The following is a 10002-nucleotide window of genomic DNA, read 5'->3' as shown; positions in this document are numbered from 1 at the left end:
TGATCAGAACCCCATCGAACACTTGTGGGATGAGGTTCAAAGGCGTCTGCACAATGTGCGCCCAGTCCCTACAACTGCCGATGAACTACGCACAGCTGCTCTGGATGTGTGCAGGAGGATCCCTAGGGCCTTCACAAATCGTCTGATCCATTCAATGTACAGGAGATGTGTAGCGGTGATCAATGCTAATGGTGGTCACACCAGGTATTGACTGGCATTTTGGGTATTGACCCGAAACTGTAAGCCCTTAACATTTGAAAAAAAACAATTATGTCATCTGCCTTTGAATCCAATAAACTGTCTTCAGTCAAATTTTTGTCAATCTTGTCCTATTAGTATTTCTTGTCTTTACTGTGAAATAAATAACATGTATACTGCATACTCGACTTGCGTGGCTTTTGCGTGTGAGTATACATAAAAGGTGACCCATCCCAACCAGAAGACTATCGCCCAATTACTTTACTTAGCTGTTTGGGAAAATTATTCTTTTCTATAAAAAATAGACACACTAATTTCATCGAAACAATTCAGCTTCTTAGTGAAACACAGGATTCAGAAGAATTACTCAGCCGCAGACAATGTATTCACATTATACGACCCTACTGAATTGCTTAGGGCAATGAATACACAATGCCACTTTTAGAAAGTCGTCAAATGTACCAAATGTTATATTTGGGATAACACTTTCTGAGTAAGTACAGATTCTCGTACTTTTTTGGGTTGAGTCCCGTCCGGGATTCGAACCCACACTTGCCAGAGTGAGGTAACCCAATCGCCAGCACAACCCAATAGACAGCTATCTAACCCACTCAGCCATCGAGGCTTCCACAAAAATGAAAGTCCGACAACTAGTAGTCTAGATCACGTACTTCGAGCACACCTCTGACAAGTGTGAATCGGCACGGTTCTCATGGCCGAAATCTATGAAAACACAATGCCATTTTTAGAAAGTGGTCAAATGTAACAAATGTTATATTTGGGATTATCATAACACTTTCTTAGTAAAGTACAGATTCGAACCCCGGACGGGACTCGACCCAAAAAAGTACGAGAATCTGTACTTTACTAAGAAAGTGTTATCCCAAATATAACAGTTGCTTAGGGTAAGACAGAAAAAAACTATTCTGTGCTTTTATTGATTTTCGCAAAGCGTTTGACGAGTCAGCTTTGACAAAAAAATGTCCGATAACATTCCTGGAAAGTGTTTCAATGATGCTTAAAATATGTATACAAATATCAAATGTGTGTCCGTAGTAAAGGTAATCTTCCCTTGGCTCAACTGGAGTGGGGCAAGGCGAATACCTGTCGCTAGTACTATTGTCACTTTTTGTAAATGATTTAGAGCAGTGCCACAGATTATAATTGCCATGGTATTTCAATTACTTGCCACTCAAATGATATATGTATGCTTTTAAATGTAATCATTGTTCTGTTGTATGTAGATGATACTTTCTTGGAAACCACTTAAGAACTGCACAACACGTTGGATAACTTTCAGGTGTTCTGTAAATACATGACCTGTAAATAGTTATTCGTGGTTCTAAAACAAGTTAAGATTTGTCTTCACTATTCATGATCCAGTTATTGAAAATAGTAACGAATTAAGTATTTAGCAAGAATACTCTCTACAAATAACAAATCGTCACATGTAATGCAACCTCGTTGATTACACTTACAAAAGCCATGGTTTTTTTCTACCGAAAAAACGTCGTTTACTTAATTTATCATTTCAGTGTCAAATTAGATTTGAATGTATGGTTAAACCAATATTGCTTTACGGTTCTGAAATATGGAGCGTTGGTAACTGTGCCATACTCGAAAATCTGCAATCCCGCCTTATCAAAATGTTACTGAAAGTTACAAAAATCCACATCACTTACTATATTATATGGGGAAACAGGAACTTAATTGAAGTGTTCTTTGTTATTGGTCAAAATTAGTGGAGACAAAAATCTGCGAAGTTGTCACATATTGTTTATAAATTATTACTAAATGGTGTGAATTCTGATATCTAAACATAAATGGGCTATTAATCTCCTATTAATAGAAGACCTGGGATTTGGTGATGCTTGTTACCAAGTGGATTCGATATAAATAATAAGATCCTTTATGTCCAAAAGACTTAAAGACCAATATTTACAAATCCGGACCAATACAATGACAAACTGAAACACCTCATCTTACAAAATAAGGAAGTACATGCATCAACCAAGTCAGCGAGCCTGACCACCCGATCCCGTTAGTCGCCTTTTACGGCAAGCATGGGTTGCTGAAGACCTATTCTATCCCGGAGCTCAAATCATCGGCTCCCCAGATGGGGAAAAACAGTGTATGAAAGAAGACGTTAACTCTAAAGGAAATTGGAGATGAATTCCACTATATACTTGTACACACAATATGCCTGTCTACACAACCGAACGTATTTTACTTTTTACAGACGGTGTACTGACAAATGATAGTTGATACTTGCATGAATAAATGTATTTTCTTTCTCCAACTAATGCTTAATCCTCGTGCAATGTAGTTCTATACACACGTTCAGCCGAATGATGGCTTCCTACATACCCGCTGGTAATACATCTTTTACAGCACAAACATTTCCTTGATACATAAGAGTTCTGACTGACAGGGAATAGTGTCGAATTGACTGTAATACGTTTTTTATTCTAAAATATTATTTTCTTAAATCCAAAGGTTAAAAAGTATATAGACACGGGCAAAAATCAAACTATGATTAAATACAACTTCTGCAAAGCAGTGTCCAATTTGTAATCGTACTTACATATACCTGTTTCTACAAACCAAGGATTAAACACAGTTTTCGCCTAGCAGATGGCGCTGCTATTTGTGCACACGAGGTGCTATCTACTCCTGCACCACACGGAACCCACATATGTTAACACGATGTATTCTCAGCGATTAATTGCCCTCTTCCAATAAGTCTGAAAATGTTAAAATGTTAATCATCAGCTGCTTGTCACAGCCCTAAACACTAGTACCATTAAGGATGAATGTGGTATATCCTGGTTGATAAATGGATCACAAACCTCTATGCAGTTATCCTTTAATGCCACCTGACAAACAGACAAGTCCCATCCAATAGTGCTCTTGCAACAGATGTAAGCACACTTCAAACAACACTCGCGTAAAAGTACACTTAGGAAGTGCGAACAAACATATATTATTATCATATTTACATTTGTAGGCTTCTCAGTCAAGGACCTGACACTTTGCCCAAACAGAATAAGTTCACGGGATCTACAGGGGTATGAATGTATAAATACCAGGAGTGCTCCATCATTACTACTGTGGTTTGACTTGTCTACCTCTGGTAAGTATTGCTTCATACATTATTTATCCTTACTACTTTAATAGTTGGAGTTTTGCACATAATGTCAGGTGCCCTTTGATGAGGTGAGGTGAAATGGGGTTTAACGTCGCGTCCAAGATTATTGCACTTATATAGAGACGTGCATGTACGTGTGTGTGGCTGCTTGTACTAGTCCGGACTGATGCCGATTTATAGTGCTAGCTCACTGAGATACCATGCCGCAGTTTAACTTGAATACCCCACTCAGACACGGTATACTGACTCCGAGCCGACCAGTCCTTGGTTTGGCCCCTTAATGCCGAGCGCCAGACAGGGTAACAAGTACCATCTTTAAACGTCTTTTGGTATGACGCGGCCGGGGATCGAACCCCGGACCTTCCGCTCTCCGGGCGGTCGCCCTTTGGTAGACAATATATTGTACAGGCAGCTTTGATGTTTTGTAACGATAATTATTGTTCAAGATCTATGAAGTACATATATCAGGTAATGACACCTTTTGGGGGCTCAGTATTGTTTTCCTGCCAACAATATGTTAACATTTCCTGAGTACATTTCGGGTGGATTGTGAGAGAGAGTTTCAGTTTAAACAATTTCATAAGATTGTGATTGAAAGTTTCCACAAGATTTCAACGATTTCAACAATTTAATAACCATTTCGGGAACACCTTGTGTCATCAATTTCCACAGCTATTTGCCCTTGACACCAAGTGGAATCTCTCTCGGCAGAAAATCTAGGAAGGTTACTCCCTTGCATTGACAATTTGTATTATATTCACAATAGAAAACAGCTCAAAATGCGCTTGTGCCTTGTCCTCCTGCTTGTGGCCACGGCCGTGATCCAGTCAGATGCCTGGCGGCGGAGAATTAGATGGAGAAGAGTTGCCAGTGTAGCACTGAAAGTCGCACCAATACTCCTGGGTAAGCGATGCCTATGAGTGACTTTTAAAGTGACCAACACACAAACCCATTCCATTTTCCAAAACTATGCATTACGTTTTTCAGTCTTCGTGGAATTTAGAATTTTAAAATATGACCTCACTCCCTTCATGGAAGTAGTTGAAACTTGATCGCCTGTCACGGCATCCCATATGCGTGGATCGATGCTCATCATGTTTGTTACGTTTTTCAGTCTTTGTGGTTTTAGAAAGGCGCGTAGGATAAAACATTGACCTCACTCCCTTATTGGAAGTATTTGATTTTTGATTGCATGTCACGGCATGGATCGATGTTCATGATGTAAGTCACTGCATTGTTTGGTCCACACTCGATTATTTAAGGACTACCGTTATATAGCTGGAAGAATGTTGAGAGAAAACAGACAATCGAACATTGTTTTTCAATGAAAATGGAACAGTCTATTCCAGTAAACAAAGAATGAAAATGTGACCATGTTATAAAGCACTACAGAATGAGTCAGAATGTTATTGGCTGCTTGTTTTTAAGTATATCTTAGGCAGTCCCCCGAAGAGCTACATACGGTGAGGGGATAAAATGGAAAGAAGTAATAGAATAGCTTTGTGTCCATTTGATTTCAATATTCATATTCATCGCCTGATTAAAATGACATATTGCTCATCTTCCATAACCGAAAATGCATTCATGTTCTTTCATTTTGTATCTTTCCAAACATTACTATTTTCTTTCAAGGCAAACGTAATGTGGATAGCCTTGATACAAACAAGGATGGGACAATTGATCAATCAGAATCTGAGACGCTAATGGACAGACGATCGGCCATGGACCTCCTTTCGTTCGCTGATGAAAATGGTTAGAGCTTTTGTATACGATTACATTTATTCAAATTAAATGTTTATTCCTAAAATAATTTTCGCTTTTCTCAATATGGGACAATATGGACCCGTTGTCCCCATATGGTTCTGCTGAATCCTGAACATATACATTCTGACTGACTGTCACAACTTTTCTATGTGTAGGAGACTCAAGCGTGAGTTTAGAAGAGTTCTCAAGGAGCATCGACTATCTTGGGCAGTGAGTTAAAGGTAAGGTATAGAAAATCTTACAGCTGTGATTCTGTTTTATGAGGTAGAAACCGTCACGACTTCAACATAACTTTATCCTAAATTATATGTTCAAGCAACGAGTTCACAAGAGAATTTGTGGATGTCTACTTTGTTATGAGTAACACAACGTTTCGGAGCTTATACATGCTCCATCAGGTGAATGTTTCTAGGACGCAGGGAGCATATGTATATGTACATGCAAAAACAACAAAAGTAATAAGAAAACAAAGTTTGATACTATGGAAACCAAAACTTAATTACGCAAATTGGTGATTTGCAATGGGCAAATGGTGAGGCAAGGGTTAATTATTGCTGGTTGGTCAGGTGAAGACCCGTGAAGATCCGGGGTAGAATAGGTCAACTTATCAGCAACACACTCTTGCCGTAAAAGGCGACAAACGGGATCGGATGGTCAGGCTCGCTGACTTGGTTGATGCATGTCATCGATCCCAATTGTGAAGATCGATGCTCATGATATTAATCACTGGATTGTCTGGCCTCGACTCGATTATTTACAGACCACAGTCATATAGCTGGAATATTGCTGAGTGTACTGTAAAGCAAAAGTAATAAGAAAACATAGTTGGATACTAGGGAAACCAATTACGCAAATTGGTGATTAGCAATGGGCAAATGATGAGGCAAGGGTAAATTATAGCTGATTGGTGATTAGCAATGGGCAAATGGTGAGGCAAGGGTAAATTATAGCTGATTGGTGATTAGCAATGGACAAATGGAAGTTAGCTTTAGTGCATGTCAAATATGGGAAGATCGTAAGATTTGATGTTTTTCTTTTGTAGATCCTTCCATTGAAGAGGCTTTGATGTCGCCCTTTGAAAACGACCTTGAGGATGATACTGAATAGTTTTCCTCATACGTAAATGATTTCAATAAATCATAGCAATCAACTTTGTCATGCTTTGTTCATTAACTTTTTAGTAGCAGTCATTGCAGACAACAGGTGATCCAATACGTAAAGCTTGAAACTGAATTCCATTGTGTTCACCATCTCCATCAAGATCTGGGATCGTACAACATTCTCAGCCAAATGTATATATCAACAGGTTTGCTTTCAACATGAAACATGGGTATCTGTTCTGTTGGTTGGTTTGTTGTTTAACGCCGCACTCAGCAATATTCAAGCTACATGACGGCGGTCTGTAAATAATCGAGTCTGGACCAGACAATCCAGTGATTAATGTCATGAACATAGATCCACGCAATTGGGATCGATGACATGCATCAACCATGTCAGCGAGCCTGACCACCCGATCCCGTTAGTCGCCTTTTACGGCAAGTATGGGTTGCTGAAGACCTATTCTACCCCGGAATCTTCACGGGTCGGTATCTGTTCTGTACATAGTACATAGTACAGAGCACTTCGTCTACATTCAGATAGGAATATCCCTGGGAATAACAACCGCTTTTTTTCAAGTTCGGCAAGGGTGGAAAACTGGAATTCTATTTAACTCCCTTGCTTCGGGAAGATGGGACACTCCGAATATCACTATCAAACTTTGAGAAAGAAATAATGCCCAAAGTTGGGACTAACCACCTATCAACCCATTATAACTAATATAAGTATAGTTAGAGCACGAGGACCTGAGGTCTAATCGTTGAACCTATTTAAACAACGGCCCACATTCATTCAAAGAACCCAAGCTCCTAAGATGTTGAAACAACGATTTAATAACTGGATCTGGATACTCAGCCCCGTGAAGACCCGGGTTAGACTAGGTCTTCAGCAACCCATGCTTACCGTAAGAGGCGACAATGCAACAGCAAACAAACAAATAAAAGACATGGAAGAACTATATGCTTGACAGCTAGAACACTGCAAGATTCGCACCTGCGTGATGCACGTGCAATTTGTTCCACGGGCCTTTTGCACGTGCACCTCGCTCTTTAGTGACTCGGGTTATGAAATGCATGTCCCGGGGCAAGTACACAATTTATTGGGACCAACTCGAGCACACTTATCAGTCATATAAATAATATTACTTGTCCATGTTGATGGGCCTATTATGAGCAAACAAAGCCCTGGTCAAGAAAGATTAATTTTTCTTTCTATCTGTCAGTTTCTTTGAACAAAAAGCTACCATATCACACTTACGTGCAGTGTACAGAACCGTGTTGGAAATAGCTGCTTCCCCTAGCCAAATACCAGTGACGTTTAAATTGGGGTGGTAATATTTGCGTAATGCTGGCCACACTGTCTTGTTGAAAATACATATTTATTTATACGAATCATTTAATGCCATTTAGAAAGTGGTCAATTGTAACAAATGTTATATTTGGGATAACCCTTTCTTAGTAAAGTACAGATTCTCGTATTTGTTTGTTGACCTTCTGAGAATCTGTACTTAACTGAGAAAGTGTTATCCAAAATATAACATTTGTTACATTTGACCACTTTCTAAATGACATTGTGTGTTCATAGCTTTCGGCCATGGGAGCCATGTCCATTTAAGCTTGTCAGAGGGGTACACAAAGTACTTGATTTAGATACCACTTGGAAGCCTCGGTGGCTGAGTGGGTTAGATTGCTGACTGTGTGCTCGCGATTAGGAGCCTCACTCTGGCAGTGTGGGTTCGAATACCGGATGGTACTCAACCCCCAAAAGTACGAGAATCTGTATTTTACTAAGAAAATGTTATCCTAAATATAACATTTGTTACACGAATCATTTAGTCAGTTCACGCGTCATTTAATGTCAAAGTCTGTTGTTTAGTTTTCTTTTCGTAGTTTATCGGAAACCCATGTGAAGTAGTAACTAGGTTTTTGCTGTAGACTGTTACGTGTCGATTCCCAAATTGAAACAATATGTTAACCCAGAAACGTAGAGAACTTAGCGTGAAAGCAACAAACAACCAACAAGTGGTGTGCAATCAACAAATGTATTACAAAATTCATTAAGCTGACAAATAATTACAAATTACTGCACAGCAATTTGCTACTGTATGGAGCCGAGACATGGAAGACAACAAAGACCACCACCAGGAAAGTGCAGACTTTCATCAACAGCTGCCTAAAGAGAATCCTCCAGATCCACTGGCCCAACACCGTCAGCAACTCAGACCTGTGGCAGCGTACCAACCAACTGCCCACCAAAGATGAGATCCGGCGCAGAAGATGGGGATGGATTGGGCACACCCTGAGGAAGCCAGTCAGTAACATCACCAGACAGGCGCTGTCATGGAACCCCCATGGAAAATGAAAAAGAGGACGACCAAGAAACACCTGGCGACGGGACCTCGAGGCAGACAGCAAGAAGATGGGACACACCTGGAAACAACTAGAGAGGGCAGCCCAGGACCGAGCACTCTGGCGGACTGTTGTCGGCGGCCTATGCTTCGGGAGGAGCGATGGGCATAACTGACTGACTGCACAGCAATTACAATGGCAGTAAACGATAGAGTGGTAGTACAATATTCAATGGCAATAAATATTAAGGGCGATCCTCACATGACAGCCCGTTACAAAGCTATGAAATACAAGAGAGATCCCTGAACACGCTCTTGTCCCACTATATAGACAGACTAATAAGCTAATGGAAATGACTATAGTTTCCTCACCAGTCTATCGGTACCAGAACATTAAAGGACTTCCCATAACATACTGTCACCGTCAAAGGTATGACGGACCAGAAGTTTACACACCACACGAGCATCTAAATATAGTAACTGTCTGATGACTGATCACTATCCAAACAATGCAATGAGCGTCTACCGAATCCCAACATAAGCAATGCAACACAGCTACAATCACTGTTAAACAATAAAATACACTGTCTAATAACCTATTATGACTGATATACATGTATCGTTATTAGCTAGTTCGGCACGGGTAGAATCTGGACTTTTACAGTCTGTTCACTTTCTTGCCTCGGGAGGATGTGCGTGTTAAAGTAAGAACCACCACAATCGTCAGACAGGTGTTTAGGGTAATGGTCTAAAATACATTTTCATTTTTGTGTGTGTTTTGTTTGTTGTTTAACACCGCACTCAGCAATATTCCAGCTATATGACGGCGGTCTGTAAATAATCGAGTCTGGACCAGACAATCCAGTGATTGACATCATGAACATCGATCCACGCAATTGGGATTGATGACATGCATCAACCAAGTCAGCGAGCCTGACCACCCGATCCCGTTAGTCGCCTCTTACGACAAGCATAGTCGCCTCTTACGACAAGCATAGTCGCCTTTTACGGCAAGCATGGGTTGCTGAAGACGTATTCTTCCCCGGATCTTCTCGGGCTCAAATCATCGGCTCCTAGTAGAAACTGGAATCTTTGGAAACTAATTGGCCTAGTACAACGTACTGCATAAAACATAAATCTCACTGTTCATAAACGGACAGACAATTAGTCCTGGACCCACTTGCACAAAGCGATCTTAGCGCTAAGACTATCGTAAGCCTATGTTAAAGTATGGGAATTACGATCATCTTAACGCTAAGATCACTTTGTGCAAGTGGGTCCTGATGTAAGTATAGTCGTTTTAGGATCTGTCATTCATACAAAGTTTTCACTTTGGCTTTGAGGCAACGAATACCTCTGTCGTGAGACAAGCTTTACGTTTCTCATTTATATATAGGGTCATTATGTTCATAAAATATGCGCTTCATAATACATATTGTTTTACTTA

The 10002-nt window shown here is 40.2% G+C and overlaps 1 long non-coding RNA gene across 1 annotated transcript; it reads left to right on the top strand.

Moving 5' to 3' along the window:
• Positions 1-3193: 3193 nt before the first annotated feature.
• LOC124146515 lies at positions 3194-6260 on the top strand. Its single transcript, XR_006862693.2, has 5 exons — positions 3194-3331; positions 4113-4249; positions 4979-5098; positions 5266-5331; positions 6153-6260. It is a non-coding gene; the product is annotated as an uncharacterized LOC124146515 (long non-coding RNA).
• Positions 6261-10002: the final 3742 nt, after the last annotated feature.

The sequence above is a fragment of the Haliotis rufescens genome, unplaced genomic scaffold (genome assembly GCF_023055435.1).
Source record: "Haliotis rufescens isolate VD_foot unplaced genomic scaffold, xgHalRufe1.0.p SCAF_23, whole genome shotgun sequence".
Taxonomy (NCBI): Eukaryota; Metazoa; Mollusca; class Gastropoda; order Lepetellida; family Haliotidae; genus Haliotis; species Haliotis rufescens.
Note: the sequence above shows the minus strand (reverse complement) of the source record. Positions and strands in the feature narration are given on the sequence as shown.